The 19,599-nt window shown below is 40.0% G+C and overlaps 1 protein-coding gene across 1 annotated transcript in view; it reads right to left on the bottom strand.

Annotated features, from left to right (window-relative positions):
* Positions 1-19,599, bottom strand: part of LOC124147819 — a 165,921-nt gene that overhangs the window by 35,644 nt on the left and 110,678 nt on the right. The gene's annotated exons all lie outside the window — the stretch shown is intronic.

Here is a 19,599-nt window from a genome sequence, read left to right as displayed (position 1 = left end):
AGATATTTAAATGACAACTTTTCATGCAATGTTACTTGGGGTGACGTTTCTTTTGCGGTTCAGAATATTACACATTTTGTTACATAGGTGAGAAATAATAAAGGTCGACCACATTCTCCAAGAACAGCATCATTACAAGCACTCAGAGGCAGATACAGAATTATTTTTATATACTAAGTCTGAACTCTCAATTTGATCCACGACTTCGTATCCCCAATGTTCAGAGCCGTAGGTTAGGATCGGCAGAACCATGCTGTCGAAAATCTTTGCAGTCATAAATTGGTAAGCCGTCACCCATAAAGTGCAATCTGTATATGAGTAAGCATACTCTCTCCGCCTGCTTTGCCAACACCTGTCTCGATCTCGACCAAACAGGTTTAGGTGTAAACAAAATACCAAGATATTTATAAAAGGAGACGGTTTCGATCTGAGAGACCCTGCAATACCATTTTTCATACTGCCGTAGATATCCACCATTTCGGAATACAACAATCTTCGATTTTTCACAGAAGTTGCTAACGCAATTTATTTTTTCTTGTAGTTTGCCTGTGGAATCTGCAGCGTTAGCGACATCATCAGCATAGAGAAGTGAACATATATTCAGATAATCTTCAATTATTAACATGCCTCTTCAGTTTGAAGTAGTCATCTCAGTAACCAATTCGTTGATGTATAATGAAAATAAAAGTGGGCTGATCACACATCTTTGGCGAGTACCAACCCAGGACTGAAAAAAGTCTTTGAGACCTTGATCTGTCCGTACACAAGTATATAGTTTGAAATACATAATTCTTAAAACAGTTCCATGTATTCCATAGCTAATAAGTTGATGCCAAAGTAAAGTGTGATTTACGCAATCCAAGGTTTTTGAGAAGTCTATGAAGAAAACAAAATCTCCCACCTGTTGATTTAGAGAGGTATTTCTAATCATCCCATAAAGTGAAATTATTTTATCCACCGTCGAATAACCTTTCCTGAATCCAGCTTGATTTTCATAAATAACTTTATTTTCATGAGACCAATTTTGGAGTCGGGGGGGGAGGGGGGGGGGGGGTGTTAGTGTTATAGAAAACAGTTTTAATGAATCAAGTTGGGGTCAAGTGATAGTTGTACAAATATTTGCCCCCCTGTCAAAAAAGTTAACTACGGCCTTGCAGTGCCACTGATGATTAAATAGATTTCCACAGTTCATCAGGGTTGTCACGAATACATTAAATTTTATCTCTGATTCCTTTTACTATCATGACACACTGATTTAAATATTCGCGTCTTTTGTTTACAACTTTGCAAGTCAAGTAAAGCGTCAGTCAGTCAATCTAAATTTGTCCAAGGCCCAATACGTTTCACGCTTGGCTGTCTCACACTGCATGTTCCACCACGCGGGCTGTCACGTGACCTATGTCGTCTGCTCATTGAAGCTGCTGCCCGCTCGAAAAGATGGGATATCTTATTGACGGCGTTATCAATATCAGTGATTTGGAAACATCATCAGGGATTATATATCCCCGCCTTTCATCCCTATGGTTTAAACTCCCCAAAAGCCACCCCCGCCGAAAGCTTTCAACTGTGTCTCAGTGAGAGCGGAAATGAAAGCGATACAGGCCGTGATCCAACATGGATACTCCCTCACAAGTCTCCACCAGAGCTTGATGTCACTTCCACAATGGTAATTATTATATGACGGTACGTTACATAGCAATAACTGCGTGATAATGTAAATTAATGTAATTTGTTAGCGTCTATTCTCTTCCAAAACCTCGTCAAGCCAGATATAAACAACAAACACACAATCTGGCTTCCCCTGTGGCACACGCCGAGGCATTTACTCTGCATGAGAAACAAAGAAAGGGAATACAGGAAAACAACCTATATTACAAACCCAACGATTTGGACACACTTAATCTGGCTTTAACACTGTCTTTGATATACCCATCTTTGGCATTCTCGCTCTTCCAGCGCCCGTGTCTCTTAAAAAGACGGTCAGGTACACCATTGTTTGCTGCCGCTGTAGCACCACCCGACCTCAAACTGTGGACGCCATATCTTGACACATCACTGACAAAAGGGGACAAAGTTACACGAAATATTTCACGGAGTCTTGTATAAGTCAGTGGCTTGTTTTCTTTCCTCAGCACATATTTGCCATTAACAGGACTTAGTGCTCTGAACACATATTCCTGAGAATCCTCGGCAATCTCTGCCATCGTTAAATAACGTTGTAAGTGCATAACAGGACATAGCAGTGAATCGGATACACCTATGACTACCCATGCACCATCTCGGTACACGTCCGTCTTGGACTGTTCAATAAATATAGACATATAATGTTCAAAAAACATGATATCTGAACGTGCAATGTGCAATAATTCAACTGATCGAAGAAAACCTGCAAAAGAAACTAAAATCATTGCAGCAACTCTGCTGTCTTTTAAACATCTCACACATTCGAGAGACGATACCATACAACTAAGTTGCGATATTGTTATCGGTTCCTTTTTGTGTACTGGTTTAGCCAATCTCCGCTTACCAGCCTCCAATACATTTCGTACCAGTGTATTATCTGTGGGACTGCATAACCCAACAAGAACATGAGCATATCGAATGCTGTAAAAAGCTGTATTGACAGGAGAAATACTTTCACAACTTTGTATTAAAGATAACAAATAAAGTGCGCAGTGCATAGGAGCAATTGGCAATAAAGTCGGCAAACCATGAGAATCTGCCCAATCAGAAAATCTCTTGAATCCCAAGTTGTATGATCTCACTGTAGAGGCAGATCTAGCCTCATTTAATAATATGCTCAAACCTTGTACGTTCGGTTTTAAACTTTCTGGGAGGGTAGATATAACATCATGATATACACTGTCTAACACATCTGAAACAGAAGAAAGCATTTCAATAACCGAAATCGATTTTCAACGCTAACATTGAAAAGTTTAAATCTGTTTCACCAAAAAAACGTCCCCCAATACGACTGGGAACATAAGCTTCTTTGCAAGACGGCAAATAAACAAAGTCTCTTACTTCTTTGAAAAATGTACCTTGTTTGCATAGCAAAGGCCAGAAACTTGCCGAGTACCACTGAGGTACAACCAACGTACCCTTTGCTCTGTATTTGCGCATATGGCACAACACACGCGAGACCAAATACACTGGTGGTACTATCCAGTTCACCTCATTACTCCAATCTGAAGTAAAAGTATCCACATTCTCAGAATTAGGGTTCCAGTACCTAGAATCGAAACGGTTTATCTTCTTGTTGTAGTAAGAAGCAAAACGATCTATTGAATGTGGTCCCCATGTTTCATCGAGTACATGAAAAACTGCAACTGCCCAGTCATCTCTATCAGTGAGCTTGCTCAGAAAATCGGCTTGATCATTTTGTTCTCGGGGAACCCAGTCAACTTCCAAACGTATACAGGATCTCAAACACAACTGCCAGATAACCAATGCAAGATTTTGTAAATGTGTCTTCATGCTACCCTTTTTAATAAAAGCACATACATTGGTATTATCCGTAAACCACTTGACTGAGTGAGAACCAAGAAAAGACAAAAAACTTGTCAGTACCATAGATACAGCCTTCAACTCCCGCCATGTTGAACTTTGATTCATTTCGCTTTCGGACCACTGACCATGTGCAAACCTTCCACCAAACTGAACACAATAGCCACCGTAACCTACACCACTTGCATCGCTATAAACAACCCTGGTAGGGGAACTGTCAGAACACAACGATCGTGACTTGAAATGTTGAATATTGTCCCGCCAGAACACTAACTGATCCTTACTTTGACCTGATAAAACAATCCAGTCATTCCATGAGTTAGCCGTCAGACAATCTATACTGAGTGACCTCGTCATAAGTTGACTAAGTGAACCAACAACTGGTGACATAGCAATAATTTGACCAACTAGTGGAGATACATCACGAACATACACAGACCTAGTGTTAGGGACTAAGAGAGATCTGATGCAAATGAAAAGCTTCTCCAACTTCCTTTCCGGTATAGCTAAAGTAAAATGTAAAGTGTTCACGTGAAATCCTAGCCATTCCAAACTTTGTGAAGGCGTCCATAAAGACTTTTCAACTTTAGGCACAAATCCAGAACTGATGAGGTCATCCTCAACCCTATCTGATACAACAGCACAAGTTGACATAGAATTTTCAACAATAATTCCATCATCAAGAAACATAACGTTCTTGTAACCGAGGTAACGCCACCATTTTACCAATTGTCGAGTTACCTTTGTAAAGACATAGGGCGCAGATGACAAACCAAATGGGTAAAACCACAAACTTGTAATACCTCCTGCACCATGGCCAAATCCATGAAAAGCCGAGAAAAGTTGTATGAGGAGTATGCATTTCAATATGATGGTACGCGGAATGTATATCGTATTTAACTAACCAATCACCAGCATTGATATACATAAGAGCGGTTTTCCAGTCTTCGTATTTGACTGAAAGTTTAAACACATGTTTGTTCACCACAGATAAATCAAGAATTAATCTTTTCTTTCCAGAAGAAGCAATAGACACAGACAACGGATTAACAACACGAGGCCTCTCCTCACATTCCTCCACTAAATTTTTCCGCACAAGATCTGAAATAGCTTCACAAACAAAATCAGAATGCCGCAACGCCGACATGTTGTTTTTTAATTCCATAGGTGTCGGAGTAGAATAAAATGGTATCTTGTATCCACTTACAATTACATCAATCACAAATTGAGTAGAACCAATGTCACGCCAAAACTGTATGCAGCGTCTTAGACGACCCCTCACTAAGATTTCAGCATTTCCACGCTCATATTCATAATAATCGTTTGTAAGTTCAACTTTACCCTGTTTACTCTGAGACTGTGGTCTTGCTTCCCGGTCGACTTGGCGTGACTGTGTTAGAGTTGACATACGGGCAGTCTCGTCTCCAGTGGCTGAGTTCTCCGCACGCAAAACACGTGCCGTTTCTAAGTCTCGGGCGAAATGAACGACCTTGAGATGGTCCCACTGGATGAGCCCCGCCCCCAACTGTAGCCTGCGTGACAGTCGCTGTCGGTCTAGAAAACTTAAATGGGGCATATCTTGACGATTTTGATTTCTTTTTGTCAATTTTCTTGATAGCTCTGGATTCCGCTCTGGAGATATGCCGATCATCGCCAGAATCATCAGCAAGATCATAACAGTCATATTGGCGAACAGTCTCCCAACCTCCATCTGATGAGTCGGCAAGCTTAATCAGCTTATTTCTACGCTCAATGCGCGAAACCTCCGCGCAAAGTAGATCTTGCAAATAGTCCAATTTTGAGTAAGAAATAGCAAATTTCATTTGTTTCAGATTTTCAAGGGTCTCTGAATTGAAATTATACTGAAGGCGGTGCCCTTCCCGTTTCCATACGAAATCTTTTTCAGTTTTGAGTTTCTAAATATCAGCTGCTGTTCGAGCCACGTTATCTTGTAAATTAACAAGTTTATCTTCAACAGACCTGTCAACTTCTTCTCGACATGTAGATAACTGCTGTAGAATATTATCAAGTTTCTTGTTAATATCTTCAGATAGCTCCATAACAAAATGGCGATAGAACACGTGGCAAAGTAAATAACGATATAAACAGACCACACTGTAACGGCGACACCACAGGAGAGATTGAACTACCCGGGCTTTACAATTCCTATATATACCCCTCACGGTTGCGCCCTCTACCGGGAATAACCTCCCTTTATATCCGGCTTTACCTTCAAGAGAAATCAATTTCAGTCTAATTCACTCTGTTCAACCGAATGAAATTTCATGAAAGTAATGTGAAGTTTACACGATATACGGCTTTTCCATAGGACGAGAGGTGGGTCACATGACGTTTTTCAAGTGACTGTATTCTTAAAATTACGTAAGCACTGACTACTTCCACATTCCTGGAGAAAGCCCTGGGAATTCCCTAGTACGAATTCATACAGAAGCGTTGTTTCTCATCATTTAGACCCTTTAATTTTGAACGTAGCGTCTTAGCATACTCTGAGATTATTCATAGAGTTTGGTTGCATGCCCGTTCAAGGATACCCTCGCTACAACCCATCCTAGAGAAATAAATCCCCAAAATCCAAACTATCGTAGTGACAATCTACAGCAATCTATGAAATTACCTTAGTATCTTTTTGACACATCTTTACAATCACCTTTCAATGATCGGCCAATTGATCAGTGTTTGATCACAAAGGCTTGAAATCGCCACAGGCTAATTAACAACTTCGGAAGTATCTCCCGTCATGTTTATCGTGTCGGCCATTTTGACGTCTTGTACTTGATGTAAATATAATGTATTACGACGCTCTGTCATTGTGATTGACTTACTGAGGTAGTTCTTAACAGACCTTCTCATCTAATGAGGATATTTTTTGGAATATATTTCTTGTAAACAAACTAAAACAGATGTTCCTCGCTTTTGGGGGAACTATTTTATTCCGGAATGGCCTATTAAAGCTAATAGTAAGTCAAGGCACCATGCGCGTATATGATCTGTTATTATATGTGTTTAACAAACACGGTTTTGGGAGTTCATAGAATACACTGACGCAAGTATATTCTAATCAATTGGATAATTGAATATGCTTTATTTTACATATTACAGAACATCACCACACAAAATTTGGAAAGTTGCAGTAACACACTACGGTGATCGCATTAAACACCTCTTTAAAAAGTATTTCAGTTATATCACGGTGTATCAGACTGATGTGGGATAAAAATCCGAAGTGGTTCAGGCCATCCAACGGGTGTTCGCGAAAAGGTGAGCGTATTCTGCCAGACGGGTGGCATCCATCACAAACACATGCAAGGACAAGTCAATTGTTCACCTGAACAAAGCACGGAAACACACAATGATGCCCGTTCTCACTATTACCGAGCATGTAAATTATATATATTAAACATGGACGAGTATAAACAATATGTTCCTACAGGTAGTTATGTAATACTGACAGGGACATTCTCGCGATCTCGCATTCTCGCGATCTCGACCTTTGGAAACGAGCTAAATATGCCAAAAACACGAGAATGCGTGTTTTTGATACATAACACTTTTTGTCGAAAATCGACAACGCGGGAATGCGACATTTGAACATGATGAAAAATTTATTTTCTCGCGATCTCGCGTTCTCGTGTTCTAGTTTTTTAGACGCTGTCCGTGCGCATGCGTGATATCATAAGGTCAAGGCGCATGCGCACATTAGTAGTCCTGCACAGTGGTCATGCTTCTATCATGCTCTTCATTCTCCAAGTAGCATTTAGAAAATGTATGACTTGAGCTTGAAAATGCTATCATGTAATTTACATAGACAAAGGGGGCGGTCGGGTAGCCTAGTGGTTAAAGCGTTCGCTCGTCATGCCGAAAACCCGGGTTCGATTCCCGACATGGGTACAATGTGTGAAGCCCATTTCTGGTGTCCCCCACCGTGATATTGCTGGAATATTGCTAAAAGCGGCGTAAAACCATACTCACTCCCTCACATAGACAAAGACCCATGTAGAGTAGAGTAGACTCCTCTCCCTTTGGTGCTGTTTTCTGTGTACTTTAATTTAAAACCCTCAAAATGCTAAACATAATTTAACAAAAGAAATTGTGTACATGAATGTTCATGGATAGTGAAAACATTAAAGTGTGAGGAAGCTGGAAACAATATATATCACTGTCAGTTTAATATTGCTTAAAACCACATCAGCAGTATTGCTGTATCAGTTACAGAAATAATCACATTATTATTCATTAAAACAAAATTCTCAAAGACCAATTTGTAGCATTCTGCTAAAATGAGCTTGTCCGATGTTTTTACACGACACCATAATCACTACTTTAGGCCATACAAAATTAATTAATAGATTATCATCCTTTCCCACCTGACTACAAAACATCCCGCCTTACATTATTCTATTGCCTCAAACTTCCTAGAAAAGAAATATCGCTAATATGTGTGTTCCTACTCTGTGCACGTAGCCCCATTGAACACGCATGTTGCATGTGAATCGCATCCTTCGACAGCAATTGTACACAGATGCCTTAAATGGTTCGACAAGAAAACAATAACATCTTTATCATGAGTAAGTACCCCCAATATCCAGCCTGAGGGACCGGCATGGCTCTGAATAAGTGAGTGACTTTGGCTCAACACCGCTTTGAACAGTATTTATATTTCAGTTATTCCCTGGCTTGTCAGCTTTAAATGGGACGAAACCCACCATCATAGGTTTCTGCCACGCCCAAGGGACGCAACTTTACGTACACAGCGAATAGCGACGCCTCAGAGGACTGAGCCACTAGGTCACTGTCCTGGTAATTGGCAGAAAAACGCGAGAACGCGAGATCGCGACATTGGTCAAGTTTCGCAATCTCGCGTTCTCCTAACTGTATAAGCAATTGACACAAAAGCACAAGATCGCGAGATGGCGACATTGGTCAAGTGTCGCAAACTCGCGTTCTCGCGTTTTTGAAAATAGTTACATATAACTGCATAGCCAATTGGCACAAAAGCACGAGAACGCAAGATCGCGACATTGGTCAAGGGTCGCAATCTCGCGTTCTCGCGTTTTTGAAAAGAGTTGCATATGACTGAAAAGGCAATTGACACAAAAGCACGAGAACGCGAGATAGCAACATTGGTTAGGTGTCGCGATCTCGCATTCTCGCGTTTATTACGGTTTGAGTCGAAACATGTAGCGCTTGCCAATCAGAATTCGCATAAACACACAATGACATGTTATAATAAACATTCTTCATTTGCACTGGTAGTTACACTGATTAATTAATTGAATTGATTGTCTCTGAAAAGTTTTTGTGTACTCCAACCCTGCATTGAAGTCTGCAGCAAAGTCGGTGAAGAACACGTTCCCTTCAAACAAACATAGGCATATTTTGATAAATGAAACATCTTCGTGTGCATAAATGGAATCCCAAATGTCTACTTCGTTTGCAGAATTCGTTCAAGATAATAATACTCTCTGTCAATGCGTTCAACATGTACATACATTTCATACATGATGTATTGACATGGTCCCAGCTGGCAAACAAGAGTTCTAAGAGCTTACTGTTTCGGCATAACTTCATCCTTCATCTGAGGCAACAGCTTCCTTTTGCAAACAACTGGGTCATCACTGATCCATGAATATATTCTTACCGCTATTGTCAACGTTGTCAGGAATTTGTTCTGTTTGCAAATCGAAGTTGGTTATTCACTAGCATTCTCAAGCATTGATGTTTCATATTTCTATACAGGAGTATTGGTTGATAACAACATCTTGTGTCACATGACACCAAAACATAAGAGGTATATCTGAAGTAAATACTATTTTATTCAGGAAACAATAGTCAGAGTTAGTAACCCGAACAGACTAAATGTTTATATTTCCCTTTAAAATAATACGTGTTTCAACACACAACAATGTTAAATAAACACACGTTTGTGTTTACCGTTATGCTTGCCCATGTAGCCGTCGTACACATGTAAAATATATAAATGTTGTGTACAGCCATGTGTGGAACTGAATACAATATTGAAATCAGGAACGTGTTCATGAGGCGAGACATTTCAAAACAGTTTACAATTATAAGGTGTTGAAGATCTTCTTTGGTTGACAGCAAAATACAGTTTTTAAACGTGCACGTACCTTAGCTACATCATAAATTATACATATATATATATATATATATATATATCCTACACCACGAGATCTGACTTGGTTGTGGTTCAGGGAAAGTTGACAGCAAATTGCTACATGAATCAAATTCTTCAACCTCACCTTCTTCCAATCATTGACCGCCAGAGGGAGCTGTTTCAACAGGACAATGCTCCACTTCACTCAGCTTGTGTCACGGTAGACTACCCCCTTATGCCAACATCAACGCCTTGCCCTGGCCGTCGAGATCTCCAGATCTCAACCCAATGGAACAACTCTGGGATGAACTCGATCGACGTGTACGTCAACGTCAGAACCGCCGCAGACACTCCACAACTGGCCAACGCGTTACAAGCAAAATGGCGCCGAATTCCGCAGGACAGAATTCGTACGCTTAACCAGTCAGTGCAGAGGAGATGCAGAACCGTGATTGCTGCCCCGGGCGGTCACACGAGATACTGATTTTAGTGCAACGTTGTGGCCTTATGTGACATGTCAATGAACAATTTTCAATGCCTTTGTACAACGACAATATGTGACTATCGAGGTCCAAAATTTCATATTTGTATCTATGATATTCAATTAAATATATCGACTTTATCCAGTCACAGGATTGTAACCGATGGCACCCGTCACAAACACATGCAAAGACATGTCAATCCTCGGAAATATGATGGTACTATTAACACGAGAGTTGGGGAATCAGAATGATATGTGACTGTCTGTCGTCAGTATTTATACCTATTCTAGCAACTACAGATAATCTCATTGACTGATTAAACTGACGATAAAGTTGTTATTGCGTACTTTGGTGACGTTCTCGTGCTTTTGTGTCAATTGCCTATACAGTCATATGCATCTATTTTCAAAAACGCGAGAACGCGAGATTGCGACACTTGACCAATGTCGCGATCCCGCGTTCTCGTGCTTTTGTGTCAGTTGCCTTTACAGTTATATACAACTATTTTCAAAAACGCGAGAACGCGAGATTGCGTTTATTGTTTTCTTATCGAACCATTTAGGGCATCTGTGTACAATTGCTGTCAAAGGGTGCGATTCAGATGCATCATGCGTGTTCAGTAGGGCTACGTGTAGGGAGTAGGAACACACATATTAGCGATATTTTTTATTTCTAGGAAGTTTGAGGCAATAGAATAATGTAAGGCAGGATGTTTTGTAGTTAGGTGGGAGACGATGATAATCTATTAATTAATTTTGTACGGCCTAAAGTAACGACTATGGTGTCGTGTAAAAACATCGGACAATCTCATTTTAGCCGAATGCTACAAATTGGTCTTTGAGAATTTTGTTTCGGCGAATATGCTAGCCGTGTATAATATTGCCTCACTGGCCTGTGATTATTCCTGTAACTGACAGTGCAGACGCGAATAGCTGCAATACTGCTGATGTGGCTTTTAGCAATATTTACACTCTCACTGACAGTGATATATATTGTTTCCAGCTTCCTCAAACTTTAATGTTTTCACTATCACTGGACATTCATGTGCACAATTTCTTTTGTTTAATTATAATGAGCAAGTTGAGGGTTTTAATTTAAAGTACATTGGAAACTGAACCAAAGGGAAAGGACTCTACGATACATGGGACTTTGTGTTTGTAAATTACATGATAGCATTTTCAAGCTTAAGTCATAAGTTTGCTAAATGCTGCTTGGAGAATGAAGAGCATGAAAGAAGCATGACCACCGGACTGCTAACGTGCGCATGCGCCTTGACCTTATGATATATCGCATGCGCACGGACAGCGTCTAAAAAACGATAACACGAGAACGCAATAATAAGTAAGTATGTCAATCTCGCGTTCTCGCGTTTTCGAAAAGAGTTGCATATGACTGAAAAGGCAATTGACACAAAAGCACGAGAACGCGAGATAGCAACATTGGTTAGGTGTCGCGATCTCGCATTCTCGCGTTTATTACGGTTTGAGTCGAAACATGTAGCGCTTGCCAATCAGAATTCGCATAAACACACAATGACATGTTATAATAAACATTCTTCATTTGCACTGGTAGTTACACTGATTAATTAATTGAATTGATTGTCTCTGAAAAGTTTTTGTGTACTCCAACCCTGCATTGAAGTCTGCAGCAAAGTCGGTGAAGAACACGTTCCCTTCGAGCAAACATAGGCATATTTTGATAAATGAAACATCTTCGTGTGCATAAATGGAATCCCAAATGTCTACTTCGTTTGCAGAATTCGTTCAAGATAATAATACTCTCTGTCAATGCGTTCAACATGTACATACATTTCATACATGATGTATTGACATGGTCCCAGCTGGCAAACAAGAGTTCTAAGAGCTTACTGTTTCGGCATAACTTCATCTTTTCATCTGAGGCAACAGCTTCCTTTTGCAAACAACTGGGTCATCACTGATCCATGAATATGGCAAGCAAAATGGCGCCGAATTCCGCAGGACAGAATTCGTACGCTTAATCAGTCAGTGCAGAGGAGATGCAGAACCGTGATTGCTGCCCCGGGCGGTCACACGAGATACTGATTTTAGTGCAACGTTGTGGCCTTATGTGACATGTCAATAAACAATTTTCAATGCCTTTATACAACGACAATATGTGACTATCGAGGTCCAAAATTTCATATTTGCATCTATGATATTCAATTAAATATATCGACTTTATCCAGTCACAGGATTGTAACCGATGGCACCCGTCACAAACACATGCAAAGACATGTCAATCCTCGGAAACATGATGGTACTATTAACACGAGAGTTGGGGAATCAGAATGATATGTGACTGTCTGTCGTCAGTATTTATACCTATTCTAGCAACTACAGATAATCTCATTGACTGATTAAACTGACGATAAAGTTGTTACAGCGTACTTTGGTGACGTTCTCGTGCTTTTGTGTCAATTGCCTATACAGTCATATGCATCTATTTTCAAAAACGCGAGAACGCGAGATTGCGACACTTGACCAATGTCGCGATCCCGCGTTCTCGTGCTTTTGTGTCAGTTGCCTTTACAGTTATATACAACTATTTTCAAAAACGCGAGAACGCGAGATTGCGTTTATTGTTTTCTTATCGAACCATTTAGGGCATCTGTGTACAATTGCTGTCAAAGGGTGCGATTCAGATGCATCATGCGTGTTCAGTAGGGCTACGTGTACGGAGTAGGAACACACATATTAGCGATATTTTTTATTTCTAGGAAGTTTGAGGCAATAGAATAATGTAAGGCAGGATGTTTTGTAGTTAGGTGGGAGACGATGATAATCTATTAATTAATTTTGTACGGCCTAAAGTAACGACTATGGTATCGTGTAAAAACATCGGACAATCTCATTTTAGCAGAATGCTACAAATTGGTCTTTGAGAATTTTGTTTCGGCGAATATGCTAGCCGTGTATAATATTGCCTCACTGGCCTGTGATTATTCCTGTAACTGACAGTGCAGACGCGAATAGCTGCAATACTGCTGATGTGGCTTTAAGCAATATTTACTCTCTCACTGACAGTGATATATATTGTTTCCAGCTTCCTCAAACTTTAATGTTTTCACTATCACTGGACATTCATGTACACAATTTCTTTTATTTAATTATAATGAGCAAGTTGAGGGTTTTAATTTAAAGTACATTGGAAACCGAACCAAAGGGAAAGGACTCTACGATACATGGGACTTTGTGTTTGTAAATTACATGATAGCATTTTCAAGCTTAAGTCATAAGTTTGCTAAATGCTGCTTGGAGAATGAAGAGCATGAAAGAAGCATGACCACCGGACTGCTAACGTGCGCATGCGCCTTGACCTTATGATATATCGCATGCGCACGGACAGCGTCTAAAAAACGATAACACGAGAACGCAATAATAAGTAAGTATGTCACTCACGGACAATTATAATCTGGAGGTACAGTGAAGCTCTGGTAGAATACCAGTAGATTCGACTGCGCAAAACATACTTTATGCACAAAATTCTTTTGGAATTTGATATATAATGCATATATGGGGATCATTTACCCTAACATCTGGTTCCATCTGCATCGGATTACCATGGATTACCACCGCAAACACGAAAACGTCGTTTTTTTCCGTATATGGTCATTGGACGGAAAAACGAATAAACATTCATTAAACTTGATTAATTGGTTAGCGTCTAGAAAGTGTCCGGAAAAGCGTCGAGTTTTTCAAGCGTAAAATGGACGGAAAAACGATGCTTTTTGCTCCGCCTTGTACAACTGTTAACGGCCAATCAGATGGCGCTGGACCCCCGACGCACGTGATGCAGAAGGCTTCCTTTCGGAAGCATTAGGTTTCGTATTTCTGGCATGCCTTGCTCTAGTATCTGTCGCGCGCAGCGAGATTTGCTGATTAGTCAGTTTTAGGATATGTAACATGTTAATGGAATTCAGACACGCGCCAAGAAGTCAAACCAAACCATGTACCAAGTTTATTGAGATAACACATCCCTCCGCTATGCACAGTTACCTCTATCGGATAATGGGTTGTGTTTCATTTGGTTATAACAGTAACTAATTTTGTAATGTGAAGTTTACACGATATACGGCTTTTCCATAGGACGAGAGGTGGGTCACATGACGTTTTTCACGTGACTGTATTCTTGAAATTACGTAAGCACTGACTACTTCCACATTCCTGGGGAAAGCCCTGGGAATTCCCTAGTACGAATTCATACAGAAGCGTTGTTTCTCATCATTTAGACCCTTTAATTTTGAACGTAGCGTCTTAGCATACTCTGAGATTATTCATAGAGTTTGGTTGCATGCCCGTTCAAGGATACCCTCGCTACAACCCATCCTAGAGAAATAAATCCCCAAAATCCAAACTATCGTAGTGACAATCTACAGCAATCTATGAAATAACCTTAGCATCTATTTGACACATCTTTCAATGATCGGCCAATTGATCAGTGTTTGATCACAAAGGCTTGAAATCGCCACAGGCTAATTAACAACTTCGGAAGTATCTCCCGTCATGTTTATCGTGTCGGCCATTTTGACGTCTTGTACTTGATGTAAATATAATGTATTACGACGCTCTATCATTGTGATTGACTTACTGAGGTAGTTCTTAACAGACCTTCTCATCTAATGAGGATATTTTTTGGAATATATTTCTTGTAAACAAACTAAAACAGATGTTCCTCGCTTTTGGGGGAACTATTTTATTCCGGAATGGCCTATTAAAGCTAATAGTAAGTCAAGGCACCATGCGCGTATATGATCTGTTATTATATGTGTTTAACAAACACGGTTTTGGGAGTTCATAAAATACACTGACGCAAATATATTCTAATCAATTGGATAATTGAATATGCTTTATTTTACATATTACAGAACATCACCACACAAAATTTGGAAAGTTGCAGTAACACACAACGGTGATCGCATTAAACACCTCTTTGAATAGTATTTCAGTTATATCACGGTGTATCAGACTGATGTGGGATAAAAATCCGAAGTGGTTCAGGCCATCCAACGGGTGTTCGCGAAAAGGTGAGCGTATTCTGCCAGACGGGTGGCATCCATCACAAACACCTGCAAGGACAAGTCAATTGTTCACCTAAACAAAGCACGGAAACACACAATGATGCCCGTTCTCACTATTACCGAGCATGTAAATTATATATATTAAACATGGACGAGTATAAACAATATGTTCCTACAGGTAGTTATGTAATACTGACAGGGACATTCTCGCGATCTCGCATTCTCGCGATCTCGCATTCTCGCGATCTCGACCTTTGGAAACGAGCTAAATATGCCAAAAACACGAGAATGCGTGTTTTTGATACATAACACTTTTTGTCGAAAATCGACAACGCGAGAATGCGACATTTGGACATGATGAAAAATTTATTTTCTCGCGATCTCGCGTTCTCGAGTTCTAGTTTTTTAGACGCTGTCCGTGCGCATGCGTGATATCATAAGGTCAAGGCGCATGCGCACATTAGTAGTCCTGCACAGTGGTCATGCTTCTATCATGCTCTTCATTCTCCAAGTAGCATTTAGAAAATGTATGACTTGAGCTTGAAAATGCTATCACGTAATTTACATAGACAAAGACCCATGTAGAGTAGAGTAGACTCCTCTCCCTTTGGTGCTGTTTTCTGTGTACTTTAATTTAAAACCCTCAACATGCTAAACATAATTTAACAAAAGAAATTGTGTACATGAATGTTCATGGATAGTGAAAACATTAAAGTGTGAGGAAGCTGGAAACAATATATATCACTGTCAGTTTAATATTGCTTAAAGCCACATCAGCAGTATTGCTGTATCAGTTACAGAAATAATCACATTATTATTCATTAAAACAAAATTCTCAAAGACCAATTTGTAGCATTCTGCTAAAATGAGCTTGTCCGATGTTTTTACACGACACCATAATCACTTCTTTAGGCCATACAAAATTAATTAATAGATTATCATCCTTTCCCACCTGACTACAAAACATCCCGCCTTACATTATTCTATTGCCTCAAACTTCCTAGAAAAGAAATATCGCTAATATGTGTGTTCCTACTCTGTGCACGTAGCCCCATTGAACACGCATGTTGCATGTGAATCGCATCCTTCGACAGCAATTGTACACAGATGCCTTAAATGATTCGACAAGAAAACAATAACATCTTTATACTGAGTAAGTACCCCCAATATCCAGCCTGAGGGACCGGCATGGCTCTGAATAAGTGAGTGACTTTGGCTCAACACCGCTTTGAACAGTATTTATATTTCAGTTATTCCCTGGCTTGTCAGCTTTAAATGGGACGAACCCACCATCATAGGTTTCTGCCACGCCCACGGGACGCAACTTTACGTACACAGCGAATAGCGACGCCTCAGAGGACTGAGCCACTAGGTCAGTGTCCTGGTAATTGGCAGAAAAACGCGAGAACGCGAGATCGTGACATTGGTCAAGTTTCGCAATCTCGCGTTCTCCTAACTGTATAAGCAATTGACACAAAAGCACAAGATCGCGAGATGGCGACATTGGTCAAGTGTCGCAAACTCGCGTTCTCGCGGTTTTGAAAATAGTTACATATAACTGCATAGCCAATTGGCACAAAAGCACGAGAACGCAAGATCGCGACATTGGTCAAGGGTCGCAATCTCGCGTTCTCGCGTTTTTGAAAAGAGTTGCATATGACTGAAAAGGCAATTGACACAAAAGCACGAGAACGCGAGATAGCAACATTGGTTAGGTGTCGCGATCTCGCATTCTCGCGTTTATTACGGTTTGAGTCGAAACATGTAGCGCTTGCCAATCAGAATTCGCATAAACACACAATGACATGTTATAATAAACATTCTTCATTTGCACTGGTAGTTACACTGATTAATTAATTGAATTGATTGTCTCTGAAAAGTTTTTGTGTACTCCAACCCTGCATTGAAGTCTGCAGCAAAGTCGGTGAAGAACACGTTCCCTTCAAACAAACATAGGCATATTTTGATAAATGAAACATCTTCGTGTGCATAAATGGAATCCCAAATGTCTACTTCGTTTGCAGAATTCGTTCAAGATAATAATACTCTCTGTCAATGCGTTCAACATGTACATACATTTCATACATGATGTATTGACATGGTCCCAGCTGGCAAACAAGAGTTCTAAGAGCTTACTGTTTCGGCATAACTTCATCTTTTCATCTGAGGCAACAGCTTCCTTTTGCACACAACTGGGTCATCACTGATCCATGAATATATTCTTACCGCTATTGTCAACGTTGTCAGGAATTTGTTCTGTTGGCAAATCGAAATTGGTTATTCACTAGCATTCTCAAGCATTGATGTTTCATATTTCTATACAGGAGTATTGGTTGATAACAACATCTTGTGTCACATGACACCAAAACATAAGAGGTATATCTGAAGTAAATACTATTTTATTCAGGAAACAATAGTCAGAGTTAGTAACCCGAACAGACTAAATGTTTATATTTCCCTTTAAAATAATACGTGTTTCAACACACAACAATGTTAAATAAACACACGTTTGTGTTTACCGTTATGCTTGCCCATGTAGCCGTCGTATACATGTAAAATATATAAATGTTGTGTACAGCCATGTGTGGAACTGAATACAATATTGAAATCAGGAACGTGTTCATGAGGCGAGACATTTCAAAACAGTTTACAATTATAAGGTGTTGAAGATCTCCTTTGGTTGACAGCAAAATACAGTTTTTAAACGTGCACGTACCTTAGCTACATCATAAATTATACATATATATATATATATATCCTACACCACGAGATCTGACTTGGTTGTGGTTCAGGGAAAGTTGACAGCAAATTGCTACATGAATCAAATTCTTCAACCTCACCTTCTTCCAATCATTGACCGCCAGAGGGAGCTGTTTCAACAGGACAACGCTCCACTTCACTCAGCTTGTGTCACGGTAGACTACCTCGTTATGCCAACATCAACGCCTTGCCCTGGCCTTTGAGATCGCCAACGCGTTACAAGCAAAATGGCGCCGAATTCCGCAGGACAGAATTCGTACGCTTAACCAGTCAGTGCAGAGGAGATGCAGAACCGTGATTGCTGCCCCGGGCGGTCACACGAGATACTGATTTTAGTGCAACGTTGTGGCCTTATGTGACATGTCAATGAACAATTTTCAATGCCTTTATACAACGACAATATGTGACTATCGAGGTCCAAAATTTCATATTTGCATCTATGATATTCAATTAAATATATCGACTTTATCCAGTCACAGGATTGTAACCGATGGCACCCGTCACAAACACATGCAAAGACATGTCAATCCTCGGAAATATGATGGTACTATTAACACGAGAGTTGGGGAATCAGAATGATATGTGACTGTCTGTCGTCAGTATATATACCTATTCTAGCAACTACAGATAATCTCGTTGACCGATTAAACTGACGATAAAGTTGTTATTGCGTACTTTGGTGACGTTCTCGTGCTTTTGTGTCAATTGCCTATACAGTCATATGCATCTATTTTCAAAAACGCGAGAACGCGAGATTGCGACACTTGACCAATGTCGCGATCCCGCGTTCTCGTGCTTTTGTGTCAGTTGCCTTTACAGTTATATGCAACTATTTTCAAAAACGCCAGAACGCGAGATTGCGTTTATTGTTTTCTTATCGAACCATTATCGAAATAATAAAGGTCGACCACATTCTCCAAGAACAGCATCATTACAAGCACTCCAAAGTTCAGAGCCGTATGTTAGGATCGGCAGAACCATGCTGTCGAAAATCTTTACGGTCATAAATTGGTAAGCCGTCACACATAAAGTGCAATCTGTATATGAGTAAGCATACTCTCTCCGCCTGCTTTGCCAACATCTGTCTCGATCTCGACCAAACAGGTTTAGGTGTAAACAAAATACCAAGATATTTATAAAAGGAGACGGTTTCGATCTGAGAGACCCTGTAATACCATTTTTCATACTGCCGTAGATATCCACCATTTCGGAATACAACAATCTTCGATTTTTCACAGAAGTTGCTAACGCAATTTATTTGTTCTTGTAGTTTGCCTGTGGAATCTGCAGCGTTAGCGACATCATCAGCATAGAGAAGTGAACATATATTCAGATAATCTTCAATTATTAACATGCCTCTTCTGTTTGAAGTAGTCATCTCAGTAACCAATTCGTTGATGTATAATGAAAATAACAGTGGGCTGATCACACATCTTTGGCGAGTACCAACCCAGGACTGAAAAAAATCTTTTAAACCTTGATCTGTCCGTACACAAGTATATAGTTTGAAATACATATTTCTTAAAACAGTTCCATGTATTCCATAGCTAATAAGTTGATGCCAAAGTAAAGTGTGATTTACGCAATCCAAGGTTTTTGAAAACAGTTTTAATGAATCAAGTTGGGGTCAAGTGATAGTTGTACAAATATTTGCCCCCCTGTCAAAAAAGTTAACT

Source organism: Haliotis rufescens, unplaced genomic scaffold, assembly GCF_023055435.1.
Source record: "Haliotis rufescens isolate VD_foot unplaced genomic scaffold, xgHalRufe1.0.p SCAF_9, whole genome shotgun sequence".
In the NCBI taxonomy this organism is placed as follows: domain Eukaryota; kingdom Metazoa; phylum Mollusca; class Gastropoda; order Lepetellida; family Haliotidae; genus Haliotis; species Haliotis rufescens.
The sequence above is the reverse complement of the archived record's forward strand: the minus strand, read 5'-3'. Positions and strand labels throughout refer to the sequence as shown.